Raw genomic sequence first — 20,704 nt, forward strand, 5'->3', positions numbered from 1 at the left:
AGACACCATTTAGGAAATTAAATGAGAATGGAATAACTCATATGGTATATAAAGGAAAAGATCTGAACAGATATAGTTGTGCTCAAATTGAATTTTTATCAGTAAATAGTAAAGTAAATAAGATTCTTCAATATAAAGAGCTGAGTTTTTAAATCCAACAACAGTCTTAAATCAGTCTCAAAAAGAAATAGTTTTCCTTAAAAATGTACGCTCAACAGATAGAACTATTCTTGATGCAATTTGAAGGCATGCTTTTCGAGCAACACCTACAAAGGATGTAGTTCCTAAAAGCTACTTTGGAGGATTTAGAGGAAAAAGAGTTGATCCATTCGAAGTTTGGATTCCGTTATAAACTTTGTCCCTGGAGCGACGATGATGCCTCATCTGGACCAGACACATGTCAGTGTCATATGCTGCCTGCACTGAAAGAGGAAGCCCTTAGTCTAATGATTAAATATTATAAGTTAAACAAACGTATTGCTCCAAAACCATAAATAAAACGAATTAATTTTACTTAAATATATATGTTTTTTATTTTTTTAAATGGTTCTTGAACATTTTTATTAATAATTTATCATTAAATGAATAGTCGTTTTTCTTGAATTTTCTTAAAAAAAAATTTAGTGTTTTCTTTTTACTTTTAAAAAGACCGAACAGCATACAATAATGTCCGCAAGTGTTAGAAAAGTATCCCTGCAGTTGTTGCTTATTAAAAAAAAATTTATAAGCGTTAGATTTTAAAAATTTTAAAAATTCTTTTTTCTGGGGATATTGACCATATGAATCGAAAAATTCTGCTGACCTACGACTATCAAAATAAAATGCAATCCAATGAGTTCCAGGTTGATCTGAAGTGTCGGTATTCGCAATTATTAGTGCAGGATACTTTAAAATAGTTTTTGGTAACCTATCCGAAGGAAAAACTCCTTTAAAAATAGATTTTGTCTTTGAATGCTTAGAAAGAAAATGTTCAATTTGTAAAGTATTCATTTTAAAAGAGCGTACGAATATTTCTATGCTTATCAATATCAATCATTGAATCGTATTCACAGTATACCAAGCAAGTAACTGCTTCAGCAAGTGGTTCCGAAAATCTTCCTTCGATTCTTATAGTACCTTGAGAGATTAAATTTGAACATATAGTTGAATTTGATTGATCAGCAGTTAAGTCAAAGGCTAATATAAAACTGTTTGAATCAAACATTTCCTTGGTAATTGTAGTCCACGATCGTAATGTTTAATTCCACATGATCTAAAAAGCATATTATAACCTCTTGAGCTTTGAACCTTTTCAGCGTTCGAGTAATCGAACTCCAGAGCCTGCGAAGGAACTTGAACTCCATTAACCAATAGGTTAAAGCGTTGAATTTTAAAATGTTCAAATTGAAATGGGTCTAAGGCTCGGTTTCCTGAGTATGAGCGGTTTTTAACCATACAAAAGGCCAGAAAATTTGGTATTTGACCAATAACTGCGTTGTCTATCGACAGTGTATTGTTGCCCGGATATATTGTAAATGATTTGACTTCAAGCTTGTTGAATGGGTACAGAGCATTTTTTGTTTGTAAAACATGCTGATGAGCCAATAAAATGCTTGGGTTAACTGTTATGTGGTTCATGAAAAGTTGTGCTTCAAGTATCTTTAAATTTGATTCAGTACCAGTTTCCATTAAATAAAATGCTGTTTTTTCAATATTGAAATTGATTCTTAAATCAACATTGTTAACAAGCAGTTTGGTTTGATTGAAAATATCTCCATGAACTTTTCCGAATAACTCAACCTTGTTACTATTTTGAAACATATTTTTAAGGGTTTCATTCGAGTCCGGATAAACATATTTCCCTGCTGTTATTCTTCCAAAATTGGGAAAATAACCTTGGGAGGCCAAGTGACTTTCAGAAGCGTCACTCCCATAGTTTAAAATTGTTTGCAAATACGCTCTATAGTGATAATTATTATCACTTTGCGATACCAGTATATTATTTAAATAAACTGACGAACTTCTAAATATTGAATGTAGAATATTGTTTATAACACCAACAGCATTTCCTTCAATGCTGTTGTTATCATTTTTTTTAAGTTGCACAACAAGTCGTAAATAAACACTTGATAAATCTCGATACGTTTCACCATTTCCCAAGCAAACAAATTCGATTGAAGAGGCACCGTCCAAAGAAGCAATTGGGTTGTATGAGACTTCTTCAGTTCTTAGAATAGAACTTTGCGTGGGGTGTGCCGCAAACAAATCTAATTCACTTTTCATACATTCGATATGCGTACTCATTTTGCTTTAGAAAAAATATCTTTAATATCTAATTTTCTTGTTGATTTTTTCTTTTTATGTTGCGTTTGGGTATGTTTACGTTGTCGTTTAGATGTATAATGAAGTCGTTTTTTCCTATTACCTAGCCTTTTATTTCTTTTTCCACTTCCACTTTGAAAACGGGTAATTTTATCAATTGCTTTATTTGAAAGATTTTGTAAAGCAATTTTACTTTGTTCTTGAATTATATTTCTTAAAGGCTTTCTCCCAAATTCACTGATTACAGTCTTACCAGTCTCAGCAGCCTGATTTTTTATAGCAGTTATGCCCGAAAGAAAAAGTGGTTTTATGTAATTAAAAAGACCGCTAAAAAAATTTTCGATTCCTCGTCCTTGTTGCACTATATGCGGAGATATATAAAGACTTCCGATGTTGCTTAAACCCCCACCACACTGATTTACATAATAATCCTGATAAGATTTCACCATGATGACTATTTTGGTTCTAAATAAATAATATTTGGGTATGCATTTATAGTCCTGACCTTCTCCTTCTTCTAAAGTGAAGAGTAACGAAGATCGGAACAGCTGAAGTTTCAAATGGTACCTTATATCCATTGGAATCAGTAATTAGTATTGAGATTTCATTTGGTGACCATATGTCCAAGGGGTAATATTCAATATTTTTAAATTGAATATTTTTTTCCTTTCCATTATAATGCATTACACGAAGACATCGCGGTCTTTTACTACCTACTGACCTTGGTTTTATTATGTCAGTGTAAATAAAAATCAATCCATTTTCAGGAATATTCGTTTGAACGGATACATTTTTATACCTAAATGTTTCAGCATTTACAAGACTAACAAACTCGGTTTCTTCAACGACATTTTTATCTTGGTTAGGTGTATATTTAATGTAATTATTCAAATATATGTCTGAAATACCAACTTCCCAATCATCGTTCATGTCTTCTGGAATGTTAACAATGTTTGTAAATGATCACTTTACGTTGTCAGGAAATACATTCATTGAGTCATTACTTAACAATGTGATAAAAATCTCATTTAAATAACCCATATTTGATTTTTATGGAAGTTAATGATACGAAATCCAATTTAATTTATTTTTACCAGTTTGTACTGGATTTTTTGTTCTAACCGATCGCATTAACCTTTCCCGTCCTGTTACATATTTAAAATTTTGATAAGGTAAAGTTTCCGTTTTCAATTTTTGTAGTTTTGCTTTGAATTTGCGTTGTCGTTCATTAAGCTTCACTTTGAGCACTGGTTTCTCTAATCCTATTTTCTTTTTATCTGTTTCACTATCTAAAAAAGAGGTATCACTCACTTTTCGTTTATCTGATACAACATTTTCTTTTTTATTTGAACTAAAATCCTCATTATCACTTTCAGGTGGTAAATCGGGAAACTCAAATTTTTCCGGACGTGAGTGATCGTACTTTGATGTTGATTTTGATGTGCTGGGTTTTATATCAATCCAATCAGTGGTTTGGGATTCAATTGTTTTGGTTGTAATAGGATTCGCTTTTTGTTCATTTTGAAAATTCCATGATTTATTACGTTTTTTATTTTGATAGTAACTTAATTCTTGACGAATTTTGATCCATTTATCAAAATCACTTATTTTGTTATTATTTAATATTGGTAAAAATTTTATATTTATTAATTCATTTCCTCTATCATTGTTCATCAATTTCTGATAGCTGTTAGGATGCATTAAAATTACTTTGCTTAAATTATGTTTATTCTTAATCATTTTTTAATAGTTTTCCAAAAATTCCAGAAAGCAATGAATTTATTAGAATCGGTAGAAATCCCCCTTTTTGAATAAGGACTTTTCTCTTAGAGTTTAATGTACGCTTTGGGCACGAAAGGTAGCGCAATGCATTTTTATACTTTTTTAGAGCATTAAGATGGGATTTAGTAACTTTATGGTTTCCCTGTAATGTGTTCACTATTACTATTGCTTATAATTGCCTTACGTAGTCTATTGTCGGCCTTTTTGAGCACATACAATAAATGTTTGTTCGCTTTCAAGCGATTTAGGCTCTTTTTGTAAACCATTTTCATTTGAATAGCACACAGAATATTCTGAATTAAAAATGTCAGATCTAAATCTTAAGAGATCGTAATGCCCTGAGTGAGATCAATAAGTAGATATCCGTGAGGTTGCTCCGTTACTTCTTTATATATTCTAAATAGCTCCGTTGGGTTTTCTGGGTAAATTTGTCTTGCTAAACATTGAAATTGAAGCTTATCACGAGGATTTTTGAAAGCAACAATGTATTTGGTATTTAGTGAAATATCTCTGGTGTGCGAAGATTTATGAAATATGTTCTGAGTTACCACTATTACTGATAAATTCCTATGGTGTGATCCTTTTGTAAACAGCTCACACACATTTTTATTAAAGGCTCCCATCATCAAGTCATCCAATATTAAAAGAATTGGTTCATTCGTTTCATTTTCAACTGTTTCAGGGACTCCTTTAAAATATTCTATCTTTTCGAAATTGGGCTTGGCACTCTCCTCTGCATAACACCAAATAATTCGATCTATTGGAATATTAAAAAGATCATTCTTTTTGGTGATTAGATTTTCTAAAAAGGTTGTTTTTCCCGATTCTGAGGGTCCACAAATAAGCATTGTAAAAGGATGTATAAATTGTGTAAACATTTTTTTTATTAAAAAAATTTATTTTATTCGGAATGAATTTTAATATATTATATTATTACTAATTACTTATATAATGTTTTTAAGTTATACTAGGTTTTAGGTGATTATTTCTTCAAGACTTGTGTATGGAATATCTCCAGCTGACCAATCCAATCCGTTTACGTTCTGCTGGTTAAGGTGCTGCTGCTTAAGAGCTCCATTATCCAATTCTTTTATGTTATATGGCGGTTTGAAATGGAAAAAATTAGGTATAACAGTTCCAGCAGGCATAAACGCCAGCTCCTTAACGAAAACTTGTTTGTTGTTACCAAGTACATATTGAAAATCTACTATAATGCTTGAATTACGATCGACTGTGTTCATCATTGGTTGAGATTTTTTAATCAACTGAGGGTGTGCTTGCTAGGGCTTTCTCCTTTATATACCGGTAAGACTAGAACATATTTACAGTTTATTTAAAGTAGTCTTACCTGATGGACATGTGTGTAACTAAAAGAAATAAAAATTCTCGAAAGAAACAGGACCACGAAGTCATTTTTGGATTCGAGTATTATGTTGTTCATAACTTAAAATTGAAATGTGGTCTGTCAACTACTCGAAAATTTTTGCCGATGGTTTGGATGCAGCAAAGTAAGAATAATTTCATTGGATTTGACAAAGACGAATGGATGCAACTGCTTACGTATAAGGAATTTATTCAGTTGAAACTGGACCAGTATGACTTCTTGATGCCTGATACAATTATTGATCACCTGTGCTTACACTCCATAAAATGTAACTTTAGATTTAGGAAATCAGATAATCAGTACGTTTTTGTGATTAATCAGTATGGTAACAAAATTGAGTTTGATTCTGAGTCCTGGAGATCATTACTAAGATTAGGCATATTTTTTACTACATTTTTATGTTGGAACTCCATATTAAGACAGCAAGTAATATATCTTTACAATAATCATATTATTCCTAAGTGTGTATCTTTACAAAAATTTGATATTCAACTATCTGATTTAGAAGGTACCTATGATAAGGATGTGCAAATAGATTTAACACGATTATGTTTTGAAATTTCAAAAAAGATGCGTTCAGAAATAAAAAGGGATGTTCTTGTATATAAGCAAGCATTATTGACTAAGCAACCATCGTCATCAAATAAAAAATAACACTAATAAATCAACACCTTAAGATGAGCAAACAACAAGTTGTCGATGAAATTCATAAGGCAGCGCGAAAAAACTTTATACGGCGAAAGTTCGTTCAAAAAGGCATAAAGGACACATGGCAAATTGATTTAGTTGAAATGATACCGTTTTGGAAAGAAAATAAGGGTTTTAGATATTTACTGACCGTTATTGACACGTTCTCAAAGTATGCATACGCCGAGGCAGTTAAGTCAAAGTCTGCCCTGGATGTAGCAGAGGCAATGAAATCTGTTTTTAAAAAGAGTAAAAGTACACCCAAGAATATTCAGTCAGATCAAAAAAAAGAATTTTTTAATTCCACTTATAGGAAATTAATGGATAAATTTGATATAAATCATTATCATACTTATACGCATCTCAAGGCTTCTATGTGTGAACGCTTTAATAGAACATTATACTTTATACGGCGAAAGTTCGTTCAAAAAGGGATAAATGACACATGGCAAATTGATTTAGTTGAAATGATACCGTTTTGGAAAGAAAATAAGGGTTTTAGATATTTACTGACCGTTATTGACACGTTCTCAAAGTATGCATACGCAGTTAAGTCAAAGTCTGCCCTGGATGTAGCAGAGGCAATGAAATCGGTTTTTAAAAAGAGTAAAAGTACACCCAAGAATATTCAGTCAGATCAAAAAAAAGAATTTTTTAATTCCACTTATAGGAAATTAATGGATAAATTTGATATAAATCATTATCATACTTATACGCATCTCAAGGCTTCTATATGTGAACGCTTTAATCGAACATTAAAAATCTTATGTGGAAAATGTTTAGTATGCTGGGTAAATATAAGTGGATTCATAACATCAATTATCTCGTAAATCAATACAATAATTCATATCACCGAACAATTAAAATGAAGCCTATAGATGTCTGCACGAAAAATGAAGAGTTTTTTTTTTAAATCAGTATATAATATACCAAAAATATTTCCAAAACATAAATTTTTAGTAGGTGATTTTGTAAGAATAAGTAAATACAAGGGAGCATTTATGAAGGGATACGAACCTAATTGGACCACAGAAGTTTTTAAAGTTTTAAAAGTCAAGTCTACATACCCCGTAACATACGAAATACAAGATTATATGGGTACCCCTATTAATGGATCATTTTATGAAGAGGAACTTCAAAAAGTGAAAGACAAAAATGCTTTCCTAGTAGAGAAAATACTAAAAAGGAAAAATAATCAAGTGCTTGTAAAATGGAGCGGTTTCGATTCCAGCCACAACTCATGGATATCTGTAAATGACCTGCTAAAGTAATAAAACGCAACAATAACAAGTTTAATTTTTTATCTATTTATTTACAAATTTTTATTCTTATAATATAAACATATAAACATTTATTTAATAACGGGTTTAATTTTGACTACTACTTAATATATGTTCAATATTATAATGACCATGAGCCAATGTATTACAATTATCTGGTAAAATATATCTCTTATCATCCTTATAATTAAGACTTATTTTATTCATAATTTCAGTATAGAGGATGTGCGACCTACTTCGAATAACTCGCTGGGATCCATAAAATGTTTTTTTATATTTTATACATTCTATATAATCTTCATGATTCAGTTTTTTAATAACTGATTTCTTAACTCCTTTAATTTTTTTTATACATTCGTTTTCGTTTCCTTCCTTATCAACTAAACAAGAGTATGCCTTAGCCTTAAGTCCAGCAAAAGAAGTCATAACCCTACCTGCTTGAACTATATTAAATTGGTTTTCTAGTTTATAATTTGAGGTATCGAATCATTCAGGATTTTCTTTTATAGTTTCGTAAAAGTCTTCCTCTGAAGATAAAATAAATGAATCTGTATCCATATAAATTATTTTCGAAGAAGGACTTTTAAGTAATAGAAAATTATAATAAAATTCATACATTAACCATTTAGATAATTCTAAAACAGCAACTCCTATGTATATTGGCTTATCATACATAATTTTTGATGGTGTTGATGGTGTTGATCTGTCCCAAATATCTCAACGCTATGGAAGTCATGTCTAGCTATGCGTTGCCTGAAGCCTGGCGAATTTTGTCTTGATTTATAATGTTTTACTAATACTATATTTCTACGCTTGGCGACATTTTCCATTGTTTTGCCGTATACTGCATTATTCATTAACTTAAAAAAATTTTTTTCAAAATCATTTTCGGCTAGTTTTCTTTGATCAGTGTTTAAATCAATAAAGGGCTTTAACCAGCATGATTGTGTAAAAGACAAAACCCCATGTATTTTTTTTACAATTAAACCATGCTGTATACAAAGTTGAAGCTGTTTTAAGTGGATAATGTATTCGCTTTTATTCGATAAATCAGTTATAAGTTTTTTCTGCTTACCTCCTGGAGGAACTTTGTTTTCTGGACAGAAAGGCAAGTAGTTATGTGAGTCATGCCGATCAGTAGGATATTCTAAATTCACTTCTAATATATATCCTACATTTCCCTCAGCAGAAATATTTTTGTAATCGAAAGATTCTAATTGATCATTACTTAAAAATTTAAATCCTGAAAGCGGTAAGGGTTGACTCATTGCCCAACCATATAAATTATTTGCATCAATATAGCTGAGGTAGTTATTTGGTTTACTTGAATCGAAGTTAGTTATATATTTATTATTAGCTATAGAAATTCTTTGGGTACATTGAGTTAACCCACCCCTTATCGCTCTTTTTAAAAAGTTGTACATGTCTCCGTCACTAATAAGTTCTAAATTTACATTAGTATACTTGAGCATAGCATCCCAAGATATTGACGGTGCTGTAACATAGTTAATAGGGTCAAGCTTATAAATTTTCTGACAAATTTTTCTAAAATTTTCGAAAACATCGGTCAAAATTAAAACATCACTTTCTAAATAAAGTTTTATATAATCTTTTATAGTATTACAGTTGAAAGTTTTCCAAACCTTTTGTGCAAAATTGTAATCATCTATACTACAATTTTCTTTGCTGAGAGAATTGTAAAAACTATCAATGTCAGGAAGCTGGGTATCCTCAAATTTTTCAAAACTATCTAAATAGTCGTAAGGGAAAACACCCTTCCTACGCATTTGCTTAAATTTTTCTCCCTGAAATTTAGTACTTAGAATTTTAAAATCTTTGCCCTCCATGTAGCTCGATAGTTTTTCTAAACTAGAATTTAAAAAAATTTTATATCTATTTGATGCATTTATTTTAATTGTCTGCGTTAGCGCTATATAAAGCTCTTTATTACAGGGTATAGGGCTTAAGTCTCCTTCTAATTCAGTAATGAATGTCAATGTATGTCATATTTAGATAAGTTATGAAATACTACAGGAAAGAAGGGATCACTTAATTTGTACTTTGGCTTACAATTTTTATGAATGGGACCCATGTATTTTCCAGAAAATTGATCAAAATATTTGTCCAGGTCGTCAGCGTTTATATCCTTTTCACAGGCACAGCAATTTTCTTCCTGTTCATGGATTGTGCTAGCAATTGGGTTTTTGGGGGTCGACCAGTACATGTAAAACAAGCTCGTAGTTTTTTCCTTTAGTGATTTGCAGAATTTTTGTATGCAGTCAGCGCCTATAAAATTATACAAAATTTGAATTCGATTTTAAAATACTAAGAAATTAATTATTTATTGTTTTTTACATACCTTCATATGTCCACAATTTGTTAAGATCCGGATTATATTTATGTGCTTTATAAAATGATACGGCACATGCAGTATGCTTCTGCACTTTTGTTGTTGACGACGTTGAAGACGAATTTAGGCATGTTCTATAGTTTTCAAGAACAGCCTCAATATCGGCATATATCACCACCGGAGGAGATAATTTTTTATGAAAGCCCTTGAATGAAGTTGTAGTGTTTGGTTCAGGGTAAAACGAGGCCACTTTCCCGCATTCAAGTTTGTTGTGGGTAGTATTATTAACTGTGAAAAACTGTAGACAGTTATCACAAAAATATCCTCCTGATTTGGCCTTGGAATGCTGTGAGTAGCATAATCTTTTTACACTTGTAATGTAAGCGTAATGCATACTGTCTTGGTTTACGTTATTTATTCCCAATATATTGATGTGGTTAGGTTGAATACATTTGGTTCTAAACGTTGGACCGATAATTTTATCACCATCAGCATCGATCTCATAAACATTTATACTAATGTCTTTATTATTTTTCTCGAAATGGATAATCCCTTTATTCGTTATTGGAAACTCGATTCCTGAAAAATCCAATCTTATTCCGTCATATACAATTATTTCATTATTAATATTAATGTGGTAAGTTGTGGGCTTTGTCATTATCTCTCGTGAATACTTTTTTTGCTTTGCTGTTGTAAAGGTAGCACTCTCATGAGTTTTGTTAGCTATGAATGCCAGTATGCACCATTTGAAACAAAATACGTCAGTATTTTGTACGTTAATAAGTGCATTTCGGGCTCTTATATTCTTCGGGGCCTGAATGTATCCGCTAGCAGGAATGTTTTCTAGCTTTATTATAGTAATTTCAAAATAATTGAAATTTTTTATTGCCCAACCAGAGTCTTTTTCTTGAAACTCACTGCTCGATGCTAGTAAGCTATCTACTGCCATATTAAGTTCATCGATAATGCTTTCATTTTGGTATACAGATTTATATGATGTCCCAAAATGTTTTGTTGTTTCAACAGTAACTCCTTCGTCTGTTTGTTTAATATAGGTACCATAAACTCTTAGGTTGAATTTAATGGCTCTATATTCTATCATGCAATGCTTTATAATTTCAATTATATTTTTTTTGGCAATGCTGATAAAAATCTTTTAAATCAATAGTGTTTTGGACTGTACTATTGATTCGATATGAATTAACAGGAAAAACAGTTTGAGAGTTAAGAAGAATTATGTTTTCATTATTTTTTACTTCTCTGGCTGATGCATTTTTATGCTTATCGGTCAATATGTGTTGACGTTCCCTTGATGCAAGATATTTATCACCACAAGTAGGACATATAAGTTCTAATTTCAAATCATTTTTATTTTCGCTAATCTTAGCTTTTTTTCCTTGTTTGAGTACTTCCTTACCCTCATCCATTCTCATCCGTTTGAGAGCATTTGATGATGTTGTGGGATGATCGTCCAGATGATTTTGCCTTCTGCTTTGTGGTTGCCGTTTTTCAACATTCATTAAAACGTTGAATGCATTTATAGGTCCATTACAATTTTGATAGTGCTCGTCAAATTCATAATTATGAACTAAGGTAGAGCATAAGTCACACCTTATTTTTGATTTACACATTAAAACCTCGAAGGCATTCCGAGGCTTTGAGCACTGAGCATAATGAGCTTCAAACTCACTCATCTCCACATTTTTGGTGCACAAATCACATGCAACGAATGACTCCATTTTTAGGGTTTTGGTTTTAATATTTTTATTCAAAAAATATATTGTTATATGTTGTAATGTTGTTAAAAATTTTCACCCACTCGTTATAAAGGTAAAAAGCACGATAATGTTGTTAACAATTTTCACCCACTCGGTTAAAAGGTAAAAAGCACGATTAGAATTGTTAGGCGCGATTGCAAGGACCGATGTGGATCTAATTATTTTATTAGAATACAGTACTGAGGCATTTGAAGAACTGATCCTGAGCAATTTGAGTAGTGTCATTTTTATAGTCCAGAATGTTCACTTAAAAGGTTGACATCTACAGGGAGTGCATACAGGCATGTTGTTCTCCTAGAACCAATCCGATTGGTTCTCGAACATAAGGAGCAGCCCAATACCCCAGTAGAATGGTTATTAGAAGGAAAACGAACACAAGGATTGATAACAAGTTACCGGGGGTGAACGTGGTGTAGGAGGGGTCTGGATGTAGGTAAATATCGAAGGTGTGCAACTTCGACATAGGTTAAGGAAAGGCAATCTCTGTGTAAGCAAGATATGAATAAATGGTCAGTTAAGGTCGGGCCAGCATTGGCATAAGATGTCGCGATGCAACCATTCGAATTTCCTAAGCCTTAAGCTAAGAGTAACTATTAAAAGCGGTTGCGGAGGTTTTTTAGGCGGTTTTAAATGTATTTTGTATGAGTTGTTTTTAATTGCAAGCGTATACTCATCCCATAATCAGTGTGTTTGGTATTCCACGGAACCCTCCCGTTTTATTGCATTTGTGACCCCTCGTTATCTTCTGAGAATGAGCAGGAGAAAGTGAACGTGCGTACCCACGAACCCGAATCTCACCCCCTACCCTCGAGTCCTTGCTCATGACTGCTTGTGCGCGAAGGTGTGAAATTTTAATTTTGTGAGTTTTGTTCAAAATAAGCAGTTTTTATTTTAGAACAGAGAAAATTATACCATTGGAAAGGGCTTGAAAAATGCTTTCCAATGATACAAATTTTTTTTTTTTTTTTTAGTGAGGGGGTAAACTTCTTATCCTACACATAAATATTATTGGGTGGCCTTTAGATATAAACCCTGAAAAGTGTTCCGAATAAGAAATTTAAAACAAAAACCTTAAAGTGATCCCACTAGCTAATTTTTCTATACACACCCGTCTAACTTTATCGTACACACAAACAATTTCGATATCCTCAGCTAATTTTTCTATACACTAACTTCAAACTTTATCGTAGACACAAACAATTTCGATATCCTCAGCCCTGAAAAGTGATCCTATAAGTCTTATACAACTTGAACATTAAAGTGATTCTTCAGCTCATTTTTCCTAGACACACTCCTCAAAAGGAATCGTATAACATATAAGAAAAACTAGAGTATAAGACCGCAGCGGCGGTCATCGCAGCGGCAGTCTCGGTAGCGTCCAAACCTCCGCTGCGAAAACCGCCGCTCCCGTATATTCCCACTACTCAAATCTAACCTGTTTTCCCAAGTTACTTTTCGTTCCTCATAATTTACAAATACTTGAATAAGTTGGGCCTAGAAGCTTTGTTTAGAGTTTGCCTTGGGCAAACTTGGGGCATTTTCAAAATATTATCTTGCAAGCTAGTGCATTAAAAATGCCGGCTTCCTTTTCAAGCCTTTGAAGGAACTGCCTCATTTCGAGAACAATTTGGTGTACATGTCGCTTACGTAAATTCTTGCTATAATTTTTTTTATTTTTAAGGAAGCAAATCTAATTTGTTTTCCCAAGTTACTTTTCGTTCCTCATAATTTACAAATACTTGAATAAGTTGGGCCTAGAAGCTTTATTTAGAGTTTGCCTTTGCAAATCTACTTCTTCCTTTCCTGCGCATAGATTTTCCTGTTTACCTTGAATTCTGGTAGTGACTTTCAATATTTTTTTGTTTCTAGATCCTTTATTGTTTTTCTTGACAATGCATTTGGCTGTCTTTCCCTTAAGATATTCCACAGTGAAATCACATACCTCTAAATCTAGTCACATACGTGTTCATTTTGAGCTCAGGTTAGATATTGAAAAATGTATGCTAATCAGCTATGATCTCTTTTGAATTTGCAATGTATTATATAAATATATGGTCGAAAATGGTTTATTGCGCCAGGGATATCTGCTAATTCTTGTCCTGTTGCGTTTTTGTTACTTTTTTCCTTTCTGAATGATCTAGATACATATGCTATTGGTAGCTGGGTTAAAACGTTTCCACATACGTGTTTTCTTGCATCTGTTTTTATACAAATCGGAAAATTTCTGTCATATTTCTTGCTGTCTTGTAAAATACCTTTATAAGTACACTTGTGTTCAAGAAAGGTTACTTCGCTTGTAGGGTTATTGATAATATATTTTTCTGAACATCCGATGACAATTAGGTCATTTATATACAAGTATGCCTCGGAAGGTTCAATACCGGAAATTGCAATTGTCATCATTCTGTAATATAAGGAAGTCGCGTGAAGCGATAGAAGCTATTGCTCGTAGAAAAGGAAGTTACATATTTAGATTTAAGTTCTACATCGTAATATGCTGACATCAGAAATGAATTTAGCTCTACCCAATTGGTCGGAAATGTCGTCTATTTTTGGTAGTCCAAATTTATTACATAACACCATCTTTTGGTATCTTAATTTGTTGTTAACATCGACTCGGTTTCTGTTCCGAATATACAACTATAAGCAAAAAGTAAGAGGAATTTTCAATTTAAAGTTCGCGGGCCTAACATTTCTGGCTAGTTCTTTATTTCTTGAGTTGGCAGGACTGTTATGGGCCAACTGGGCCAAATTATATGTCAATGTCATTATCAGTAATTTATTAACGCTTGTGTTTACAAACGACCAAAAGCGCATTTCTCGACCTTTCAACCGAAAGCGCTCAATTTTATGCAAAAAAAATTAGTTGCGTTGATGTGTTGATCGGCTAATGATCCTGATCAAGAACATATACACTTAATGGGGTCGGAAATGGTTACTTCTACCTGTTACATACATTCCGACGAATCTAGTACACCCTTTTACTCTACGAGTAACGGGTATAATTATCGTTGAGTGGTTTTTGAATTCTATAAAAGTCCTCTAGAGTACAGTGAACTCATATTGGTATATAAGGTGGAATATATTCTTTCAAAATTGATTTTGAATTTTCTGGAGTGTCATACTCTTTAATATGTCTAGTATTTTCGAATATACTTGTATTAATCGTCTCATGCATTGTATACCACCCCGTTGCTATCAGCAATTATTGCTTTAACTGGTTTAAGGATTTCCGTGTTTCTTGTTTAACGTTCTCAAAACTACTCTCTGCTAAATGCTGAGTGTTTTGATCTGAGACTGATTCGATACTTCCCGATGCGTTGCTTATTTGGTTTCTTGATAAAGCATCCGCTACAACGTTTATAGCCCCTGGCTTATAAATATTTTTGGGTGGATAACTTTTAATGAAGGAATACCATCTCATCATTCAATGAAAGAGGTTCATGATCAGTGTAGATCTCGATGTTGTTAACCCCATATAAGTGTTTCCGCAAATTTTAAAAAGTGTATAATTGTTTGATTTTGGTTAAAGTTTTTGAAATAAATGTAATTGGTTTTCCTTTTTGAGAAAGAACAGCACCAATAGCTAAATTAGACGCATCAGTTGTTAGAGTAAATGGTTGTACTAATTCTATTTGTGCGAATAAATTATCTTTCAGCTCGTTAAATGCTTTTACAGCGGAATCGTCGAAGTCCCACTGGATTTCACTTGTTCCTGTACTCATTTTTCGTAAGGCCTGTCACGTGCCGGTGACACGTCCCAAGTGAAATCACTTGTGAAAATCAAATTTTTTCCATGAGTTTTCACTTATGAAATCACTTTCAAGTGACACGTCCCAAGTGAAAACACTTGTGAAAATCAGAATTTTTCCCATGAAAACTCATAGAAAAACTTATAGAATTTAAAATACATAAATTTTTATTTACTTTTAAATTTTCTTTAATTAAATAATGTTATTTAGGTTTTCTGTTAAAGGACAATTATTGTTAGTAAGCCTTGTTTTATGTTACGTTAATTTGCTTTTTACATTGGTCATCGCCTTCCTTAAACCTTTGTCCGGGTCCTCCGAATCCTTGGCCAACGGTCCTGAAAAAATGTATGAGCATATGATTAAACAAGGAAGAACGCTATAGTCGAGTACCTCGACTATCAGATACCCGTTACTCAGCTAAATGGAGATATGCAAGCAGCATTGCGAGATTAAAATGCGCCACCTACCGGCGGTATACAGATTTAAGCGTTATGGGCGTTAGAGTGGGCGTGGCAAATTTTTTTTTGGACCAATCGATAGGTATCGACGAGACCAACACATTTCAGTTACAATTTTTTATCTAGCATGAAAATTGTGGGCGTCACAGGTTTTCGCGGCTTGTGGGCGTTAAAGTGGGCGTGGCAAACTTTTTTTTGGGTCAATCGATAGGTATTGATGAGAACAATACATTTCAGTTAAAATTTTTATTCTAGCATCAAAACTGTAGGAGCCACAGTTTTGGGCGGTTTGTGGGCGTTAGAGTGGGCGTGGCACTGTGCTGAAACAAACTTGCGCTGCGTAAGAAGCTCAGGAATCTGCACGCCAAATCTCAATAGCCTAGCTCCCATAGTTTCCGAGATCTCAGCGTTCATCCGGACAGACATACAGACGGACAGACGGACAGACGGACAGACGGACATGGCTAGATCGACTCGGCTAGTGATCCTGATCAAGAATATATATACTTTGTGGGGTCGGAAACGCTTCCTTCTGTCTGTTACATACTTTCCGACGAATCTAGTATACCCTTTTACTCTACGAGTAACGGGTATAAAAATGCGTTTTACTTGTTCATTTGTATATTTACCTTTTAGAGCTGTGTATAACACTTTGCCGGATTTTTATTGTCACAAAACATTTCATTATTCAAAACACCTTCAAAGTGTACGTACCTTAAACTTAGATTAATGCACAACATCTTAAACTTAATGTAACATTTACCTGACTTTATTTTTGTCACATTAAGGAACAAAAAAAGCAAATCTGCTGCGCACAATTTAAATGGCTTGCTTCCCTTTTAAAAACTCAAACAGAATGCACCAAGTCTTCCTCTCACCCCTTTACATGATTTATTTGGTTTTCTCTTCGCTGTTGACGCTTGCCACTGCACCTATACCCTTTCTAAAGCGAAAAATATCCGACAATATAATTTTCACTTCTTGAGTAAAAAATACAATACGAATTTTTTTAAAATGTTAATACTAAAATGTTTTAAATATTTAAGTCAATTTTAACGGACTAAATTTCAATAACTTATCTAAAAAATTTGCTTTTAATTATAATGTATAATAAGTAAAGATGCCATTATATGTAAATTCAATTTACTTAATTTTATTTTAATCAAATAATTTTATCAAAATCGGACGACTATATCATATAGCTGCCATTGGAACGATCGGAAAGTTGGTGGGAAAATAATATGAAACAAATTATAGCTTGGGAAAATTATTTTTTGTATTTTTATACCCGTTACTCGTAGAGTAAAAGGGTATACTAGATTCGTCGGAAAGTATGTAACAGGCAGAAGGAAGCGTTTCCGACCCCATAAAGTATATATATTCTTGATCAGGATCACTAGCCGAGTCGATCTAGCCATGTCCGTCTGTCCGTCTGTCCGTCTGTCCGGATGAACGCTGAGATCTCGGAAACTATGGGAGCTAGGCTATTGAGATTTGGCGTGCAGATTCCTGAGCTTCCTACGCAGCGCAAGTTTGTTTCAGTAGACTGCCACGCCCACTCTAACGCCCACAAACCGCCCAAAACTGTGGCTCCTACAGTTTTGATGCTAGATAGAAAATTTTAACTGAAATGTAATGTTCTCATCAATACCTATCGATTGACCCGAAAAAAAGTTTGCCACGCCCACTTTAACGCCCACAAACCGCAAAACCCTGTGACGCCCACAATTTTCATGCTAGATAAAAAATTTTAACTGAAATGTATTGGTCTCGTCAATACCTATCGATTGATCCAAAAAAAAGTTTGCCACGCCCACTTTAACGCCCACAAACCGCAAAACCCTGTGACGCCCACAATTTTCATGCTAGGTAAAAAATTTTAACTGAAATGTATTGGTCTCGTCAATACCTATCGATTGATCCAAAAAAAAATTTGCCACGCCCACTCTAACGCCCATAACGCTTAAATCTGTATACCGCCGGTAGGTGGCGCATTTTAATCTCGCTTTGCTGCTTGCATATCTCCATATAGCTGAGTAACGGGTATCTGATAGTCGAGGTACTCGACTATAGCGTTCTCCCTTGTTAAATTGAATAAATACAACTGCAAGGGTATACAAGCTTCGGCTTGCCGAAGTTAACTTCCTTTCTTGTTTAATATAAATTCCTTTAATGGTGGAATGGTGTTTTCTGCAGTTGAGGAAAGTTGGTTTAAAATGATCCCGTCATCACACCTTGATTTTTTCTTCTTTCCCGTTATATTTAGTTACTCCTTTAGCTGTATCAATCACAGCTGCTATTTTTTTCAAAAGGTAATGGCCGACCAGTAAATCTGAATCTTACCTTTCTGTTTTATAAAATGTATATCGTGTATCAAATATAGTTATCAGATGATAGTACTTAATTATTGAATATCCATTAACTGTGTATACTCTTTTATATATTGGAAGCTCATTTTTGTTTTTATAAGTTCCTGTTTTGATATAGCACGAGGTTGCCCCCGTGTTTTTTTATATATTTAACATTTTATTTGTTTTGTTATCATTTATTATTAAGTAGGGAAAGCCCACTCCTGACTTTTGTCTAAAAAATGGTCCTCCTCAATATTGTTCAATCACATCATCTTGTTAGCCGGTTGGATAACAGTTCTAGTTGGCATCCTTTTATTTTAGGCTTGGTCTTGCTGAGTGTTCTGGGTTTCTTCTTTTTTGGTTTGTTCCCACTTGTTCTGATTATAATTATTATTTTGATATTTGTTACCGCCTTGATTATAACCGTTATTGGCCCTGTTCTGAATCTGAATAGACTCGTCTATCTCCGTTGGCTCTGGCTTATTTTGTGGCTGCCTATAGGTATTCCACTGATTTTGTTGATTAAACCTGCCCGGGCTCCAGGAATTACTGTTATTTTGATTATAATTTTTACAGGTTTTTATACCCGTTACTCGTAGAGTAAAAGGATATACTAGATTCGTCGGAAAGTATGTAACATGCAGAAGGAAGCGTTTCCTTGATCACGATCACTAGCCGAGTCGATCTAGCCATGTCCGTCTGTTCGTCTGTCCGGATGAACGCTGAGAACTCGGAAACTATTAGAGCTAGGCTATTGAGATTCGGCGTGCAGATTCCTGAGCTTCTTACGCAGCGCAAGTTTGTTTCAGCAGCGTGCCACTCCCACAAACCGCCCAAAACTGTGGCTCCTACAGTTTTGATGTTAGAATAAATATACTTATACTATACTATATACTATACTTATCGATTAACCCACTTTAACGCCCGCAAACCGCCCACAAACTTCAAAGAATCGTAAAAATGAACGCGGATATCTCGGAAACTATCAAGGATAGAGAAATGGGATCCCAGACTTAGATTCCGTAGCCCTGCACGTAGCGCAAGTTTGTTACGCAAATATGCCACGCCCACTCTAACGCCCACAAACCGCCCAAGCCTGTGGCGCCCACAATTTTTATGCTAGATAAAAATTTTGAACTGAAATGTATTGGTCTCGTCAATACCTATCGATTAATCCAAAAAAAGTTTGCCACGCCCACTTTAACGCCCACAAATTTCAAAAAATCAGCTCGTTAAATGCTTTTACAGCGGAATCGTCCAATTGTATTGAAGTTTTACGTGATGCTTTTTTAAAGTAAATATTTTGTTTTCCCAATCTTTGCGAAATTTTCCACAAATTCAGATCTTTCAGATCCAAAAAAAAGAGCTTCACTTGTGAATCACATTGTGAATCCCGTAGGACATGTCCTCTTGCACAAGTGAAGAACAAGTGACCCTCCATATAGAAAATTGTATGGGATGTCCGCATTTTTACAAGTGAAAATTCAAATAAAAATTTTTCGAAGTCCCACTGGATTTCACTTGTTCCTGTACTCATTTTTCGTAAGGCCTGTCACGTGCCGGTGACACGTCCCAAGTGAAATCACTTGTGAAAATCCAATTTTTTCCATGAGTTTTCACTTATGAAATCACTTTCAAGTGACACGTCCCAAGTGAAAACACTTGTGAAAATCAGAATTTTTCCCATGAGTTTTTACTTTTAGAATTTAAAATACATAAATTTTTATTTACTTTTAAATTTTCTTTAATTAAATAATGTTAATGTTCACTTTCGGCTAACGGAACCCATAAAACACCTTCAAAGTGTACGTACCTTAAACTTAGATTAATGCACAACATCTTAAACTTAATGTAACATTTACCTGACTTTATTTTTGTCACATTAAGGAACAAAAAAAGCAAATCTGCTGCGCACAATTTAAATGGCTTGCTTCCCTTTTAAAAACTCAAACAGAATGCACCAAGTCTTCCTCTCACCCCTTTACATGATTTATTTGGTTTTCTCTTCGCTGTTGACGCGTGCCACTGCACCCATACCCTTTCTAAAGCGAAAAATATCCGACAATATAATTTTCACTTCTTGAGTAAAAAATACAATACGAATTTTTTTTAAATGTTAATACTAAAATGTTTTAAATATTTAAGTCAATTTTAACGGACTAAATTTCAATAACTTATCTAAAAAATTTGCTTGTAATTATAATGTATAATAAGTAAAGATGCCATTATATGTAAATTCAATTTACTTAATTTTATTTTAATCAAATAATATGCTTTTATAAAACAATATTAGTTGCTTTTTTTCGATATACAAAAATGCTTCTAAAATTTTAGGACATTCACATGTCGCTGCTTCACGAAAATTTTTCCGCTGAAATGATAGTCGCTAGCCGGACATAACATAGAGACGCAAAAAAATAACGAACTAGCCGAAATTTGTCTCTGCGAGCAGGCAGATTATAAGACAAAGTAAGAGGTGGAAATCTCCGAATTTCCGCCTATCTTTATTGCACGACCGTTTTCGTGGGCAGTCTTCTACGCTGCGCCGACTTCTCTGCTGACGTCAACAGCGGCACAGCGT

At 33.6% G+C, this 20,704-nt stretch overlaps 2 protein-coding genes across 3 annotated transcripts in view; one reads left to right on the forward strand and one right to left on the reverse strand.

Annotated features, from left to right (window-relative positions):
• Positions 1–20,704, forward strand: part of RpL5 (ribosomal protein L5) — a 383,867-nt gene that overhangs the window by 253,105 nt on the left and 110,058 nt on the right. The gene's annotated exons all lie outside the window — the stretch shown is intronic.
• Positions 15,631–20,704, reverse strand: part of LOC108014217 (uncharacterized) — a 64,130-nt gene continuing 59,056 nt past the window's right edge. The window contains exon 3 of the transcript XR_011605464.1: positions 15,631–15,649. The gene's annotated coding sequence lies outside the window, so the exon portion shown is untranslated. The remainder of the gene's footprint in view (positions 15,650–20,704) is intronic.

This window comes from Drosophila suzukii (genome assembly GCF_043229965.1).
Source record: "Drosophila suzukii chromosome 2 unlocalized genomic scaffold, CBGP_Dsuzu_IsoJpt1.0 scf_2c, whole genome shotgun sequence".
Classification (NCBI taxonomy): Eukaryota; Metazoa; Arthropoda; class Insecta; order Diptera; family Drosophilidae; genus Drosophila; species Drosophila suzukii.